Source organism: Schistocerca serialis, unplaced genomic scaffold (genome assembly GCF_023864345.2).
Source record: "Schistocerca serialis cubense isolate TAMUIC-IGC-003099 unplaced genomic scaffold, iqSchSeri2.2 HiC_scaffold_752, whole genome shotgun sequence".
In the NCBI taxonomy this organism is placed as follows: Eukaryota; Metazoa; Arthropoda; class Insecta; order Orthoptera; family Acrididae; genus Schistocerca; species Schistocerca serialis.
The window spans coordinates 1-15528 of record NW_026048356.1 but is presented as its reverse complement, the minus strand read 5'-3'; the positions used below and the strand labels follow the sequence as shown (position 1 = coordinate 15528).

General features: G+C 49.6%; 16 non-coding genes across 16 annotated transcripts; 11 read left to right on the top strand and 5 right to left on the bottom strand.

Annotated features, from left to right (window-relative positions):
• Positions 1-1473: 1473 nt before the first annotated feature.
• Trnap-ugg (transfer RNA proline (anticodon UGG)) lies at positions 1474-1545 on the top strand. Its single transcript has one exon. It is a non-coding gene; the product is annotated as a tRNA-Pro (tRNA).
• A 601-nt stretch (positions 1546-2146) lies between these two features.
• Trnav-uac (transfer RNA valine (anticodon UAC)) lies at positions 2147-2219 on the bottom strand. Its single transcript has one exon. It is a non-coding gene; the product is annotated as a tRNA-Val (tRNA).
• A 235-nt stretch (positions 2220-2454) lies between these two features.
• On the top strand, positions 2455-2526 carry Trnap-cgg (transfer RNA proline (anticodon CGG)). The gene has a single exon. It is a non-coding gene; the product is annotated as a tRNA-Pro (tRNA).
• Positions 2527-4173: 1647 nt separating this feature from the next.
• Trnap-ugg (transfer RNA proline (anticodon UGG)) lies at positions 4174-4245 on the top strand. Its single transcript has one exon. It is a non-coding gene; the product is annotated as a tRNA-Pro (tRNA).
• Positions 4246-4846: 601 nt separating this feature from the next.
• On the bottom strand, positions 4847-4919 carry Trnav-uac (transfer RNA valine (anticodon UAC)). Its single transcript has one exon. It is a non-coding gene; the product is annotated as a tRNA-Val (tRNA).
• A 235-nt stretch (positions 4920-5154) lies between these two features.
• Positions 5155-5226, top strand: Trnap-cgg (transfer RNA proline (anticodon CGG)). The gene has a single exon. It is a non-coding gene; the product is annotated as a tRNA-Pro (tRNA).
• Positions 5227-6870: 1644 nt separating this feature from the next.
• Positions 6871-6942, top strand: Trnap-ugg (transfer RNA proline (anticodon UGG)). The gene has a single exon. It is a non-coding gene; the product is annotated as a tRNA-Pro (tRNA).
• Positions 6943-7543: 601 nt separating this feature from the next.
• Positions 7544-7616, bottom strand: Trnav-uac (transfer RNA valine (anticodon UAC)). Its single transcript has one exon. It is a non-coding gene; the product is annotated as a tRNA-Val (tRNA).
• Positions 7617-7851: 235 nt separating this feature from the next.
• On the top strand, positions 7852-7923 carry Trnap-cgg (transfer RNA proline (anticodon CGG)). Its single transcript has one exon. It is a non-coding gene; the product is annotated as a tRNA-Pro (tRNA).
• Positions 7924-9570: 1647 nt separating this feature from the next.
• Positions 9571-9642, top strand: Trnap-ugg (transfer RNA proline (anticodon UGG)). The gene has a single exon. It is a non-coding gene; the product is annotated as a tRNA-Pro (tRNA).
• Positions 9643-10243: 601 nt separating this feature from the next.
• Positions 10244-10316, bottom strand: Trnav-uac (transfer RNA valine (anticodon UAC)). The gene has a single exon. It is a non-coding gene; the product is annotated as a tRNA-Val (tRNA).
• Positions 10317-10551: 235 nt separating this feature from the next.
• Positions 10552-10623, top strand: Trnap-cgg (transfer RNA proline (anticodon CGG)). The gene has a single exon. It is a non-coding gene; the product is annotated as a tRNA-Pro (tRNA).
• A 1647-nt stretch (positions 10624-12270) lies between these two features.
• On the top strand, positions 12271-12342 carry Trnap-ugg (transfer RNA proline (anticodon UGG)). The gene has a single exon. It is a non-coding gene; the product is annotated as a tRNA-Pro (tRNA).
• A 599-nt stretch (positions 12343-12941) lies between these two features.
• Trnav-uac (transfer RNA valine (anticodon UAC)) lies at positions 12942-13014 on the bottom strand. Its single transcript has one exon. It is a non-coding gene; the product is annotated as a tRNA-Val (tRNA).
• Positions 13015-13249: 235 nt separating this feature from the next.
• Trnap-cgg (transfer RNA proline (anticodon CGG)) lies at positions 13250-13322 on the top strand. The gene has a single exon. It is a non-coding gene; the product is annotated as a tRNA-Pro (tRNA).
• A 1648-nt stretch (positions 13323-14970) lies between these two features.
• On the top strand, positions 14971-15043 carry Trnaq-uug (transfer RNA glutamine (anticodon UUG)). The gene has a single exon. It is a non-coding gene; the product is annotated as a tRNA-Gln (tRNA).
• Positions 15044-15528: the final 485 nt, after the last annotated feature.

Sequence of the window (15528 nt, the reverse complement as noted above, 5' to 3'; positions counted from 1 at the left end):
TAGAGATCGTAGCAAGTGTCTTGCTGAGTGGGACGAAAACGGGTTTCCGCCCGCAATCGAGCCGGGGACCTTCTGCGTGTTAGGCACGGCGCCTGGGCTCGGCGGCAGCTGCTGCTGCTCTTTCCTTCCTTACGAGATACCGTCGATTCGCGCAGTCGTTATTGCAAAAGATGTCACCAAAGGCAATCGCTTCGTTAGCGGCACTTTGCCTGGGCTCGGCGGCAGCTCTACATGGAGGCACCAGCAGCCCAGCCAGGCCGCCGCCGGCACCGGTGCGCCACAGCGCAAGGAGCCGGCGGCCGCCCTGCAATGCCCCTGTCGTTGCATATTCCACCCGCCCCATATCCTCTCCATGTCTGACTCACTACCCCAAATGACACTGCAGTCGACGTGCTTATTACTATCGCTTTTGGAAGAACCAAGGCGCAGTATTCTAGTGTCGAACCGGTACTGCAAATTGGGATTAAGCAAAAATTTATTGTGTGGTCGAGCGACAGCCTCGGCTCGCTCTTCCTACATGATCGCTTCTTGTGCGGAATAATTCCTAGCTCGCCGATGGCTTCAGAGTTGGTCTTCTCGAAGTTTTGCTTTCGCACTGCATTCCGCAATCTTTTCGTTATGAGTTGTGTGCTTCGGTTTCCCGACTTTCTTGTGTTTAGTGTGTTTGGCTTCTCTTAACCCTTAGCCACCGCTTGCCGAAATTTCCACACTATCATCTGTCGATCTGCAGAGCTCGATGAAGGCATCGCGGCCGTTCCTGAGCTCGTGGAACGGTCGAATCTGTAGTTGTTTCCAGATCTCTCCCACACAACGGCCTCCCAGAAGCTTGGATTACAGAAGTACGCCACTACTCCCGGCCGGAGATTCACGATTGAAAGCAGAATGACATGAGCTACACGCAGCTCCGATTTTTTTTTTTTTTTTTGTGTCTGACCTACTTTGAAAGACTTTGTAGTCGATTTACTTACTACTATCGCTGTTGGAAACCAGGTGATAACCGCACAGTATTTTAGAGACGATCAGGTAATGAAAATTTAGAATAAGTAAAACAGTATCAAAAGAAGTTGTGTGGTGGAGCAGCACATGCAATTCACGCTTCCTAGATAATCGTTACTGCATAGAATAATTCTTTTGTCTGCGGCGTCTTCAGTATCCGTCTTCTGGAAATTTTGCTTGCAGTATATTTTGCAATCTTTTCGTTATGAGTTGGTGCTTGGTTTCCCGATGTTCTTTTGTTTAGTGCATTCGCCTCCTCTTAACCCTGAGAAACCACATACCGAAACTGAGGCACTGCCGGCTGTTCATAAGCAGTGCTCGATGAAGTTATTTCGCTTTTTATTCGTTGCCTTTAATATTCTTCTCAACAGTGGTGAGTGCTGCCTGCAGAAAGCGTTTATCTTGCGAATTCGCGTGAAAGTTTGTGTTCCCTGTGAGGCCCACTACTTGGGATTAACTTGACTGCTCCAGGCAGGTGGCTCGTTGGTCTAGGGGTATGATTCCTGCTTTGGGTGCAGGAGGTCCCGGGTTCAAATCCCGGACGAGCCCTGCCATTTTGACCGTGCTGAAGCGTAGGTGGAACTCAGCCCCGGTTGCAGCTCCTCAATGAAGAGTAGACGCCTGTTATAGCACGTGGATATAACAAGAATGCGGCACCAGTAAAGTACGTAGGTGGAATTCGGTAGAAAGGCAGACGGTAATTTTGCATGCAACGGAAAACAAGGTTGTCTTTGCGGGATATGTGCACCGTGAGTGGAGATTCAGCTTAATTGTGCGACAGTCTACCCTCATCTTACTAGCGACGGCAACAACCAAGGGGTGGCATGTAAGATTGAGCGTGGCTAAGAGTTTTTCATTATTAGTTAGCATCACACTTTGACAGAGCTGTGACAAGGCGAGTAGGGTGAGCTCAGGAAAGCCAGTAGCAAGCGCACTTGAAGTAGCCCTGAAGAACCGGATTATAAATTTTGCCAGCCATAATGGAGCTAGGGGCGTTCTCAGTTACCAAATACCGGTGCAATAAGAGAGCAACAGTATTTGACAGTAAAATGACGCCCTATCCGTCTAGCATACGACATTGCTTGTCTCTGCATTCGCGGACGTGAGGTCATCTCGGAAATGAAATCCGAAATATAGATTAAAATTGTTGTGTTCCCGCCCGGGATCGAACCGGGGACCTTCTGCGTGTAAAGCAGACGTGATAACCGCTACACCACGGAAACGACGGTTCTTTTGATGTACCACCCGGAGACTCGTAATAGCAACAGTTTGTCTTCTGTGTTAGCAAGGGCATCGGCTACGAGCTCCCTCCGATTCGTGAAGTTCCTGTAGTAAAAGACGTCGATGGAAACAATCCAACCGCGACAGACAGGGAGAACGCTGGCTGAGCTGCAGCCCTAGATGGTGAGACCATCAAAGGTGGCGTCATTCACATGCAGTGCGTTTTCGGAACGAATAGGCTCGTTGGTCTAGGGGTATGATTCCTGCTTCGGGTGCAGGAGGTCCCGGGTTCAAATCCCGGACGAGCCCTTGCGTTTTGTACAACGGTGTGGTAACAAATCGCATGGCGGCGGCTGTTTCGCGCATTTCCAGGCCTCCAAGTCAGCGCTAAAATCCGACAACCAGTTCTGAAACCGTTTCATGTTTCATTTGAGCCATGTGCACCCTGCTGATGGAACGTTTGAAGTTGATTTAAATGGTCACAGTAGAGATCGTAGCAAGTGTCTTGCTGAGTGGGACGAAAACGGGTTTCCGCCCGCAATCGAGCCGGGGACCTTCTGCGTGTTAGGCACGGCGCCTGGGCTCGGCGGCAGCTGCTGCTGCTCTTTCCTTCCTTACGAGATACCGTCGATTCGCGCAGTCGTTATTGCAAAAGATGTCACCAAAGGCAATCGCTTCGTTAGCGGCACTTTGCCTGGGCTCGGCGGCAGCTCTACATGGAGGCACCAGCAGCCCAGCCAGGCCGCCGCCGGCACCGGTGCGCCACAGCGCAAGGAGCCGGCGGCCGCCCTGCAATGCCCCTGTCGTTGCATATTCCACCCGCCCCATATCCTCTCCATGTCTGACTCACTACCCCAAATGACACTGCAGTCGACGTGCTTATTACTATCGCTTTTGGAAGAACCAAGGCGCAGTATTCTAGTGTCGAACCGGTACTGCAAATTGGGATTAAGCAAAAATTTATTGTGTGGTCGAGCGACAGCCTCGGCTCGCTCTTCCTACATGATCGCTTCTTGTGCGGAATAATTCCTAGCTCGCCGATGGCTTCAGAGTTGGTCTTCTCGAAGTTTTGCTTTCGCACTGCATTCCGCAATCTTTTCGTTATGAGTTGTGTGCTTCGGTTTCCCGACTTTCTTGTGTTTAGTGTGTTTGGCTTCTCTTAACCCTTAGCCACCGCTTGCCGAAATTTCCACACTATCATCTGTCGATCTGCAGAGCTCGATGAAGGCATCGCGGCCGTTCCTGAGCTCGTGGAACGGTCGAATCTGTAGTTGTTTCCAGATCTCTCCCACACAACGGCCTCCCAGAAGCTTGGATTACAGAAGTACGCCACTACTCCCGGCCGGAGATTCACGATTGAAAGCAGAATGACATGAGCTACACGCAGCTCCGATTTTTTTTTTTTTTTGTGTCTGACCTACTTTGAAAGACTTTGTAGTCGATTTACTTACTACTATCGCTGTTGGAAACCAGGTGATAACCGCACAGTATTTTAGAGACGATCAGGTAATGAAAATTTAGAATAAGTAAAACAGTATCAAAAGAAGTTGTGTGGTGGAGCAGCACATGCAATTCACGCTTCCTAGATAATCGTTACTGCATAGAATAATTCTTTTGTCTGCGGCGTCTTCAGTATCCGTCTTCTGGAAATTTTGCTTGCAGTATATTTTGCAATCTTTTCGTTATGAGTTGGTGCTTGGTTTCCCGATGTTCTTTTGTTTAGTGCATTCGCCTCCTCTTAACCCTGAGAAACCACATACCGAAACTGAGGCACTGCCGGCTGTTCATAAGCAGTGCTCGATGAAGTTATTTCGCTTTTTATTCGTTGCCTTTAATATTCTTCTCAACAGTGGTGAGTGCTGCCTGCAGAAAGCGTTTATCTTGCGAATTCGCGTGAAAGTTTGTGTTCCCTGTGAGGCCCACTACTTGGGATTAACTTGACTGCTCCAGACAGGTGGCTCGTTGGTCTAGGGGTATGATTCCTGCTTTGGGTGCAGGAGGTCCCGGGTTCAAATCCCGGACGAGCCCTGCCATTTTGACCGTGCTGAAGCGTAGGTGGAACTCAGCCCCGGTTGCAGCTCCTCAATGAAGAGTAGACGCCTGTTATAGCACGTGGATATAACAAGAATGCGGCACCAGTAAAGTACGTAGGTGGAATTCGGTAGAAAGGCAGACGGTAATTTTGCATGCAACGGAAAACAAGGTTGTCTTTGCGGGATATGTGCACCGTGAGTGGAGATTCAGCTTAATTGTGCGACAGTCTACCCTCATCTTACTAGCGACGGCAACAACCAAGGGGTGGCATGTAAGATTGAGCGTGGCTAAGAGTTTTTCATTATTAGTTAGCATCACACTTTGACAGAGCTGTGACAAGGCGAGTAGGGTGAGCTCAGGAAAGCCAGTAGCAAGCGCACTTGAAGTAGCCCTGAAGAACCGGATTATAAATTTTGCCAGCCATAATGGAGCTAGGGGCGTTCTCAGTTACCAAATACCGGTGCAATAAGAGAGCAACAGTATTTGACAGTAAAATGACGCCCTATCCGTCTAGCATACGACATTGCTTGTCTCTGCATTCGCGGACGTGAGGTCATCTCGGAAATGAAATCCGAAATATAGATTAAAATTGTTGTGTTCCCGCCCGGGATCGAACCGGGGACCTTCTGCGTGTAAAGCAGACGTGATAACCGCTACACCACGGAAACGACGGTTCTTTTGATGTACCACCCGGAGACTCGTAATAGCAACAGTTTGTCTTCTGTGTTAGCAAGGGCATCGGCTACGAGCTCCCTCCGATTCGTGAAGTTCCTGTAGTAAAAGACGTCGATGGAAACAATCCAACCGCGACAGACAGGGAGAACGCTGGCTGAGCTGCAGCCCTACATGGTGAGACCATCAAAGGTGGCGTCATTCACATGCAGTGCGTTTTCGGAACGAATAGGCTCGTTGGTCTAGGGGTATGATTCCTGCTTCGGGTGCAGGAGGTCCCGGGTTCAAATCCCGGACGAGCCCTTGCGTTTTGTACAACGGTGTGGTAACAAATCGCATGGCGGCGGCTGTTTCGCGCATTTCCAGGCCTCCAAGTCAGCGCTAAAATCCGACAACCAGTTCTGAAACCGTTTCATGTTTCATTTGAGCCATGTGCACCCTGCTGATGGAACGTTTGAAGTTGATTTAAATGGTCACAGTAGAGATCGTAGCAAGTGTCTTGCTGAGTGGGACGAAAACGGGTTTCCGCCCGCAATCGAGCCGGGGACCTTCTGCGTGTTAGGCACGGCGCCTGGGCTCGGCGGCAGCTGCTGCTGCTCTTTCCTTCCTTACGAGATACCGTCGATTCGCGCAGTCGTTATTGCAAAAGATGTCACCAAAGGCAATCGCTTCGTTAGCGGCACTTTGCCTGGGCTCGGCGGCAGCTCTACATGGAGGCACCAGCAGCCCAGCCAGGCCGCCGCCGGCACCGGTGCGCCACAGCGCAAGGAGCCGGCGGCCGCCCTGCAATGCCCCTGTCGTTGCATATTCCACCCGCCCCATATCCTCTCCATGTCTGACTCACTACCCCAAATGACACTGCAGTCGACGTGCTTATTACTATCGCTTTTGGAAGAACCAAGGCGCAGTATTCTAGTGTCGAACCGGTACTGCAAATTGGGATTAAGCAAAAATTTATTGTGTGGTCGAGCGACAGCCTCGGCTCGCTCTTCCTACATGATCGCTTCTTGTGCGGAATAATTCCTAGCTCGCCGATGGCTTCAGAGTTGGTCTTCTCGAAGTTTTGCTTTCGCACTGCATTCCGCAATCTTTTCGTTATGAGTTGTGTGCTTCGGTTTCCCGACTTTCTTGTGTTTAGTGTGTTTGGCTTCTCTTAACCCTTAGCCACCGCTTGCCGAAATTTCCACACTATCATCTGTCGATCTGCAGAGCTCGATGAAGGCATCGCGGCCGTTCCTGAGCTCGTGGAACGGTCGAATCTGTAGTTGTTTCCAGATCTCTCCCACACAACGGCCTCCCAGAAGCTTGGATTACAGAAGTACGCCACTACTCCCAGCCGGAGATTCACGATTGAAAGCAGAATGACATGAGCTACACGCAGCTCCGATTTTTTTTTTTGGTGTCTGACCTACTTTGAAAGACTTTGTAGTCGATTTACTTACTACTATCGCTGTTGGAAACCAGGTGATAACCGCACAGTATTTTAGAGACGATCAGGTAATGAAAATTTAGAATAAGTAAAACAGTATCAAAAGAAGTTGTGTGGTGGAGCAGCACATGCAATTCACGCTTCCTAGATAATCGTTACTGCATAGAATAATTCTTTTGTCTGCGGCGTCTTCAGTATCCGTCTTCTGGAAATTTTGCTTGCAGTATATTTTGCAATCTTTTCGTTATGAGTTGGTGCTTGGTTTCCCGATGTTCTTTTGTTTAGTGCATTCGCCTCCTCTTAACCCTGAGAAACCACATACCGAAACTGAGGCACTGCCGGCTGTTCATAAGCAGTGCTCGATGAAGTTATTTCGCTTTTTATTCGTTGCCTTTAATATTCTTCTCAACAGTGGTGAGTGCTGCCTGCAGAAAGCGTTTATCTTGCGAATTCGCGTGAAAGTTTGTGTTCCCTGTGAGGCCCACTACTTGGGATTAACTTGACTGCTCCAGGCAGGTGGCTCGTTGGTCTAGGGGTATGATTCCTGCTTTGGGTGCAGGAGGTCCCGGGTTCAAATCCCGGACGAGCCCTGCCATTTTGACCGTGCTGAAGCGTAGGTGGAACTCAGCCCCGGTTGCAGCTCCTCAATGAAGAGTAGACGCCTGTTATAGCACGTGGATATAACAAGAATGCGGCACCAGTAAAGTACGTAGGTGGAATTCGGTAGAAAGGCAGACGGTAATTTTGCATGCAACGGAAAACAAGGTTGTCTTTGCGGGATATGTGCACCGTGAGTGGAGATTCAGCTTAATTGTGCGACAGTCTACCCTCATCTTACTAGCGACGGCAACAACCAAGGGGTGGCATGTAAGATTGAGCGTGGCTAAGAGTTTTTCATTATTAGTTAGCATCACACTTTGACAGAGCTGTGACAAGGCGAGTAGGGTGAGCTCAGGAAAGCCAGTAGCAAGCGCACTTGAAGTAGCCCTGAAGAACCGGATTATAAATTTTGCCAGCCATAATGGAGCTAGGGGCGTTCTCAGTTACCAAATACCGGTGCAATAAGAGAGCAACAGTATTTGACAGTAAAATGACGCCCTATCCGTCTAGCATACGACATTGCTTGTCTCTGCATTCGCGGACGTGAGGTCATCTCGGAAATGAAATCCGAAATATAGATTAAAATTGTTGTGTTCCCGCCCGGGATCGAACCGGGGACCTTCTGCGTGTAAAGCAGACGTGATAACCGCTACACCACGGAAACGACGGTTCTTTTGATGTACCACCCGGAGACTCGTAATAGCAACAGTTTGTCTTCTGTGTTAGCAAGGGCATCGGCTACGAGCTCCCTCCGATTCGTGAAGTTCCTGTAGTAAAAGACGTCGATGGAAACAATCCAACCGCGACAGACAGGGAGAACGCTGGCTGAGCTGCAGCCCTACATGGTGAGACCATCAAAGGTGGCGTCATTCACATGCAGTGCGTTTTCGGAACGAATAGGCTCGTTGGTCTAGGGGTATGATTCCTGCTTCGGGTGCAGGAGGTCCCGGGTTCAAATCCCGGACGAGCCCTTGCGTTTTGTACAACGGTGTGGTAACAAATCGCATGGCGGCGGCTGTTTCGCGCATTTCCAGGCCTCCAAGTCAGCGCTAAAATCCGACAACCAGTTCTGAAACCGTTTCATGTTTCATTTGAGCCATGTGCACCCTGCTGATGGAACGTTTGAAGTTGATTTAAATGGTCACAGTAGAGATCGTAGCAAGTGTCTTGCTGAGTGGGACGAAAACGGGTTTCCGCCCGCAATCGAGCCGGGGACCTTCTGCGTGTTAGGCACGGCGCCTGGGCTCGGCGGCAGCTGCTGCTGCTCTTTCCTTCCTTACGAGATACCGTCGATTCGCGCAGTCGTTATTGCAAAAGATGTCACCAAAGGCAATCGCTTCGTTAGCGGCACTTTGCCTGGGCTCGGCGGCAGCTCTACATGGAGGCACCAGCAGCCCAGCCAGGCCGCCGCCGGCACCGGTGCGCCACAGCGCAAGGAGCCGGCGGCCGCCCTGCAATGCCCCTGTCGTTGCATATTCCACCCGCCCCATATCCTCTCCATGTCTGACTCACTACCCCAAATGACACTGCAGTCGACGTGCTTATTACTATCGCTTTTGGAAGAACCAAGGCGCAGTATTCTAGTGTCGAACCGGTACTGCAAATTGGGATTAAGCAAAAATTTATTGTGTGGTCGAGCGACAGCCTCGGCTCGCTCTTCCTACATGATCGCTTCTTGTGCGGAATAATTCCTAGCTCGCCGATGGCTTCAGAGTTGGTCTTCTCGAAGTTTTGCTTTCGCACTGCATTCCGCAATCTTTTCGTTATGAGTTGTGTGCTTCGGTTTCCCGACTTTCTTGTGTTTAGTGTGTTTGGCTTCTCTTAACCCTTAGCCACCGCTTGCCGAAATTTCCACACTATCATCTGTCGATCTGCAGAGCTCGATGAAGGCATCGCGGCCGTTCCTGAGCTCGTGGAACGGTCGAATCTGTAGTTGTTTCCAGATCTCTCCCACACAACGGCCTCCCAGAAGCTTGGATTACAGAAGTACGCCACTACTCCCGGCCGGAGATTCACGATTGAAAGCAGAATGACATGAGCTACACGCAGCTCCGATTTTTTTTTTTTTTTGTGTCTGACCTACTTTGAAAGACTTTGTAGTCGATTTACTTACTACTATCGCTGTTGGAAACCAGGTGATAACCGCACAGTATTTTAGAGACGATCAGGTAATGAAAATTTAGAATAAGTAAAACAGTATCAAAAGAAGTTGTGTGGTGGAGCAGCACATGCAATTCACGCTTCCTAGATAATCGTTACTGCATAGAATAATTCTTTTGTCTGCGGCGTCTTCAGTATCCGTCTTCTGGAAATTTTGCTTGCAGTATATTTTGCAATCTTTTCGTTATGAGTTGGTGCTTGGTTTCCCGATGTTCTTTTGTTTAGTGCATTCGCCTCCTCTTAACCCTGAGAAACCACATACCGAAACTGAGGCACTGCCGGCTGTTCATAAGCAGTGCTCGATGAAGTTATTTCGCTTTTTATTCGTTGCCTTTAATATTCTTCTCAACAGTGGTGAGTGCTGCCTGCAGAAAGCGTTTATCTTGCGAATTCGCGTGAAAGTTTGTGTTCCCTGTGAGGCCCACTACTTGGGATTAACTTGACTGCTCCAGGCAGGTGGCTCGTTGGTCTAGGGGTATGATTCCTGCTTTGGGTGCAGGAGGTCCCGGGTTCAAATCCCGGACGAGCCCTGCCATTTTGACCGTGCTGAAGCGTAGGTGGAACTCAGCCCCGGTTGCAGCTCCTCAATGAAGAGTAGACGCCTGTTATAGCACGTGGATATAACAAGAATGCGGCACCAGTAAAGTACGTAGGTGGAATTCGGTAGAAAGGCAGACGGTAATTTTGCATGCAACGGAAAACAAGGTTGTCTTTGCGGGATATGTGCACCGTGAGTGGAGATTCAGCTTAATTGTGCGACAGTCTACCCTCATCTTACTAGCGACGGCAACAACCAAGGGGTGGCATGTAAGATTGAGCGTGGCTAAGAGTTTTTCATTATTAGTTAGCATCACACTTTGACAGAGCTGTGACAAGGCGAGTAGGGTGAGCTCAGGAAAGCCAGTAGCAAGCGCACTTGAAGTAGCCCTGAAGAACCGGATTATAAATTTTGCCAGCCATAATGGAGCTAGGGGCGTTCTCAGTTACCAAATACCGGTGCAATAAGAGAGCAACAGTATTTGACAGTAAAATGACGCCCTATCCGTCTAGCATACGACATTGCTTGTCTCTGCATTCGCGGACGTGAGGTCATCTCGGAAATGAAATCCGAAATATAGATTAAAATTGTTGTGTTCCCGCCCGGGATCGAACCGGGGACCTTCTGCGTGTAAAGCAGACGTGATAACCGCTACACCACGGAAACGACGGTTCTTTTGATGTACCACCCGGAGACTCGTAATAGCAACAGTTTGTCTTCTGTGTTAGCAAGGGCATCGGCTACGAGCTCCCTCCGATTCGTGAAGTTCCTGTAGTAAAAGACGTCGATGGAAACAATCCAACCGCGACAGACAGGGAGAACGCTGGCTGAGCTGCAGCCCTACATGGTGAGACCATCAAAGGTGGCGTCATTCACATGCAGTGCGTTTTCGGAACGAATAGGCTCGTTGGTCTAGGGGTATGATTCCTGCTTCGGGTGCAGGAGGTCCCGGGTTCAAATCCCGGACGAGCCCTTGCGTTTTGTACAACGGTGTGGTAACAAATCGCATGGCGGCGGCTGTTTCGCGCATTTCCAGGCCTCCAAGTCAGCGCTAAAATCCGACAACCAGTTCTGAAACCGTTTCATGTTTCATTTGAGCCATGTGCACCCTGCTGATGGAACGTTTGAAGTTGATTTAAATGGTCACAGTAGAGATCGTAGCAAGTGTCTTGCTGAGTGGGACGAAAACGGGTTTCCGCCCGCAATCGAGCCGGGGACCTTCTGCGTGTTAGGCACGGCGCCTGGGCTCGGCGGCAGCTGCTGCTGCTCTTTCCTTCCTTACGAGATACCGTCGATTCGCGCAGTCGTTATTGCAAAAGATGTCACCAAAGGCAATCGCTTCGTTAGCGGCACTTTGCCTGGGCTCGGCGGCAGCTCTACATGGAGGCACCAGCAGCCCAGCCAGGCGCCGCCGGCACCGGTGCGCCACAGCGCAAGGAGCCGGCGGCCGCCCTGCAATGCCCCTGTCGTTGCATATTCCACCCGCCCCATATCCTCTCCATGTCTGACTCACTACCCCAAATGACACTGCAGTCGACGTGCTTATTACTATCGCTTTTGGAAGAACCAAGGCGCAGTATTCTAGTGTCGAACCGGTACTGCAAATTGGGATTAAGCAAAAATTTATTGTGTGGTCGAGCGACAGCCTCGGCTCGCTCTTCCTACATGATCGCTTCTTGTGCGGAATAATTCCTAGCTCGCCGATGGCTTCAGAGTTGGTCTTCTCGAAGTTTTGCTTTCGCACTGCATTCCGCAATCTTTTCGTTATGAGTTGTTGTGTGCTTCGGTTTCCGACTTTCTTGTGTTTAGTGTGTTTGGCTTCTCTTAACCCTTAGCCACCGCTTGCCGAAATTTCCACACTATCATCTGTCGATCTGCAGAGCTCGATGAAGGCATCGCGGCCGTTCCTGAGCTCGTGGAACGGTCGAATCTGTAGTTGTTTCCAGATCTCTCCCACACAACGGCTCCCAGAAGCTTGGATTACAGAAGTACGCCACTACTCCCGGCCGGAGATTCACGATTGAAAGCAGAATGACATGAGCTACACGCAGCTCCGATTTTTTTTTTTTTTTGTGTCTGACCTACTTTGAAAGACTTTGTAGTCGATTTACTTACTACTATCGCTGTTGGAAACCAGGTGATAACCGCACAGTATTTTAGAGACGATCAGGTAATGAAAATTTAGAATAAGTAAAACAGTATCAAAAGAAGTTGTGTGGTGGAGCAGCACATGCAATTCACGCTTCCTAGATAATCGTTACTGCATAGAATAATTCTTTTGTCTGCGGCGTCTTCAGTATCCGTCTTCTGGAAATTTTGCTTGCAGTATATTTTGCAATCTTTTCGTTATGAGTTGGTGCTTGGTTTCCCGATGTTCTTTTGTTTAGTGCATTCGCCTCCTCTTAACCCTGAGAAACCACATACCGAAACTGAGGCACTGCCGGCTGTTCATAAGCAGTGCTCGATGAAGTTATTTCGCTTTTTATTCGTTGCCTTTAATATTCTTCTCAACAGTGGTGAGTGCTGCCTGCAGAAAGCGTTTATCTTGCGAATTCGCGTGAAAGTTTGTGTTCCCTGTGAGGCCCACTACTTGGGATTAACTTGACTGCTCCAGGCAGGTGGCTCGTTGGTCTAGGGGTATGATTCCTGCTTTGGGTGCAGGAGGTCCCGGGTTCAAATCCCGGACGAGCCTGCCATTTTGACCGTGCTGAAGCGTAGGTGGAACTCAGCCCCGGTTGCAGCTCCTCAATGAAGAGTAGACGCCTGTTATAGCACGTGGATATAACAAGAATGCGGCACAGTAAAGTACGTAGGTGGAATTCGGTAGAAAGGCAGACGGTAATTTTGCATGCAACGGAAAACAAGGTTGTCTTTGCGGGATATGTGCACCGTGAGTGGAGATTCAGCTTAATTGTGCGACAGTCTACCCTCATCTTACTAGCGACGGCAACAACCAAGGGGTGGCATGTAAGATTGAGCGTGGCTAAGAGTTTTTCATTATTAGTTAGCATCACACTTTGACAGAGCTGTGACAAGGCGAGTAGGGTGAGCTCAGGAAAGCCAGTAGCAAGCGCACTTGAAGTAGCCCTGAAGAACCGGATTATAAATTTTGCCAGCCATAATGGAGCTAGGGGCGTTCTCAGTTACCAAATACCGGTGCAATAAGAGAGCAACAGTATTTGACAGTAAAATGACGCCCTATCCGTCTAGCATACGACATTGCTTGTCTCTGCATTCGCGGACGTGAGGTCATCTCGGAAATGAAATCCGAAATATAGATTAAAATTGTTGTGTTCCCGCCCGGGATCGAACCGGGGACCTTCTGCGTGTAAAGCAGACGTGATAACCGCTACACCACGGAAACGACGGTTCTTTTGATGTACCACCCGGAGACTCGTAATAGCAACAGTTTGTCTTCTGTGTTAGCAAGGGCATCGGCTACGAGCTCCCTCCGATTCGTGAAGTTCCTGTAGTAAAAGACGTCGATGGAAACAATCCAACCGCGACAGACAGGGAGAACGCTGGCTGAGCTGCAGCCCTACATGGTGAGACCATCAAAGGTGGCGTCATTCACATGCAGTGCGTTTTCGGAACGAATAGGCTCGTTGGTCTAGGGGGTATGATTCCTGCTTCGGGTGCAGGAGGTCCCGGGTTCAAATCCCGGACGAGCCCTTGCGTTTTGTACAACGGTGTGGTAACAAATCGCATGGCGGGCGGCCTGTTTCGCGCATTTCCAGGCCTCCAAGTCAGCGCTAAAATCCGACAACCAGTTCTGAAACCGTTTCATGTTTCATTTGAGCCATGTGCACCCTGCTGATGGAACGTTTGAAGTTGATTTAATGGTCACAGTAGAGATCGTAGCAAGTGTCTTGCTGAGTGGGACGAAAACGGGTTTCCGCCCGCAATCGAGCCGGGGACCTTCTGCGTGTTAGGCACGGCGCCTGGGCTCGGCGGCAGCTGCTGCTGCTCTTTCCTTCCTTACGAGATACCGTCGATTCGCGCAGTCGTTATTGCAAAAGATGTCACCAAAGGCAATCGCTTCGTTAGCGGCACTTTGCCTGGGCTCGGCGGCAGCTCTACATGGAGGCACCAGCAGCCCAGCCAGGCCGCCCGCCGGCACCGGTGCGCCACAGCGCAAGGAGCCGGCGGCCGCCCTGCAATGCCCCTGTCGTTGCATATTCCACCCGCCCCATATCCTCTCCATGTCTGACTCACTACCCCAAATGACACTGCAGTCGACGTGCTTATTACTATCGCTTTTGGAAGAACCAAGGCGCAGTATTCTAGTGTCGAACCGGTACTGCAAATTGGGATTAAGCAAAAATTTATTGTGTGGTCGAGCGACAGCCTCGGCTCGCTCTTCCTACATGATCGCTTCTTGTGCGGAATAATTCCTAGCTCGCCGATGGCTTCAGAGTTGGTCTTCTCGAAGTTTTGCTTTCGCACTGCATTCCGCAATCTTTTCGTTATGAGTTGTGTGCTTCGGTTTCCCGACTTTCTTGTGTTTAGTGTGTTTGGCTTCTCTTAACCCTTAGCCACCGCTTGCCGAAATTTCCACACTATCATCTGTCGATCTGCAGAGCTCGATGAAGGCATCGCGGCCGTTCCTGAGCTCGTGGAACGGTCGAATCTGTAGTTGTTTCCAGATCTCTCCCACACAACGGCCTCCCAGAAGCTTGGATTACAGAAGTACGCCACTACTCCCAGCCGGAGATTCACGATTGAAAGCAGAATGACATGAGCTACACGCAGCTCCGATTTTTTTTTTTTTTTGTGTCTGACCTACTTTGAAAGACTTTGTAGTCGATTTACTTACTACTATCGCTGTTGGAAACCAGGTGATAACCGCACAGTATTTTAGAGACGATCAGGTAATGAAAATTTAGAATAAGTAAAACAGTATCAAAAGAAGTTGTGTGGTGGAGCAGCACATGCAATTCACGCTTCCTAGATAATCGTTACTGCATAGAATAATTCTTTTGTCTGCGGCGTCTTCAGTATCCGTCTTCTGGAAATTTTGCTTGCAGTATATTTTGCAATCTTTCGTTATGAGTTGGTGCTTGGTTTCCCGATGTTCTTTTGTTTAGTGCATTCGCCTCCTCTTAACCCTGAGAAACCACATACCGAAACTGAGGCACTGCCGGCTGTTCATAAGCAGTGCTCGATGAAGTTATTTCGCTTTTTATTCGTTGCCTTTAATATTCTTCTCAACAGTGGTGAGTGCTGCCTGCAGAAAGCGTTTATCTTGCGAATTCGCGTGAAAGTTTGTGTTCCCTGTGAGGCCCACTACTTGGGATTAACTTGACTGCTCCAGGCAGGTGGCTCGTTGGTCTAGGGGTATGATTCCTGCCTTTGGGTGCAGGAGGTCCCGGGTTCAAATCCCGGACGAGCCCTGCCATTTTGACCGTGCTGAAGCGTAGGTGGAACTCAGCCCCGGTTGCAGCTCCTCAATGAAGAGTAGACGCCTGTTATAGCACGTGGATATAACAAGAATGCGGCACCAGTAAAGTACGTAGGTGGAATTCGGTAGAAAGGCAGACGGTAATTTTGCATGCAACGGAAAACAAGGTTGTCTTTGCGGGATATGTGCACCGTGAGTGGAGATTCAGCTTAATTGTGCGACAGTCTACCCTCATCTTACTAGCGACGGCAACAACCAAGGGGTGGCATGTAAGATTGAGCGTGGCTAAGAGTTTTTCATTATTAGTTAGCATCACACTTTGACAGAGCTGTGACAAGGCGAGTAGGGTGAGCTCAGGAAAGCCAGTAGCAAGCGCACTTGAAGTAGCCCTGAAGAACCGGATTATAAATTTTGCCAGCCCATAATGGAGCTAGGGGCGTTCTCAGTTACCAAATACCGGTGCAATAAGAGAGCAAC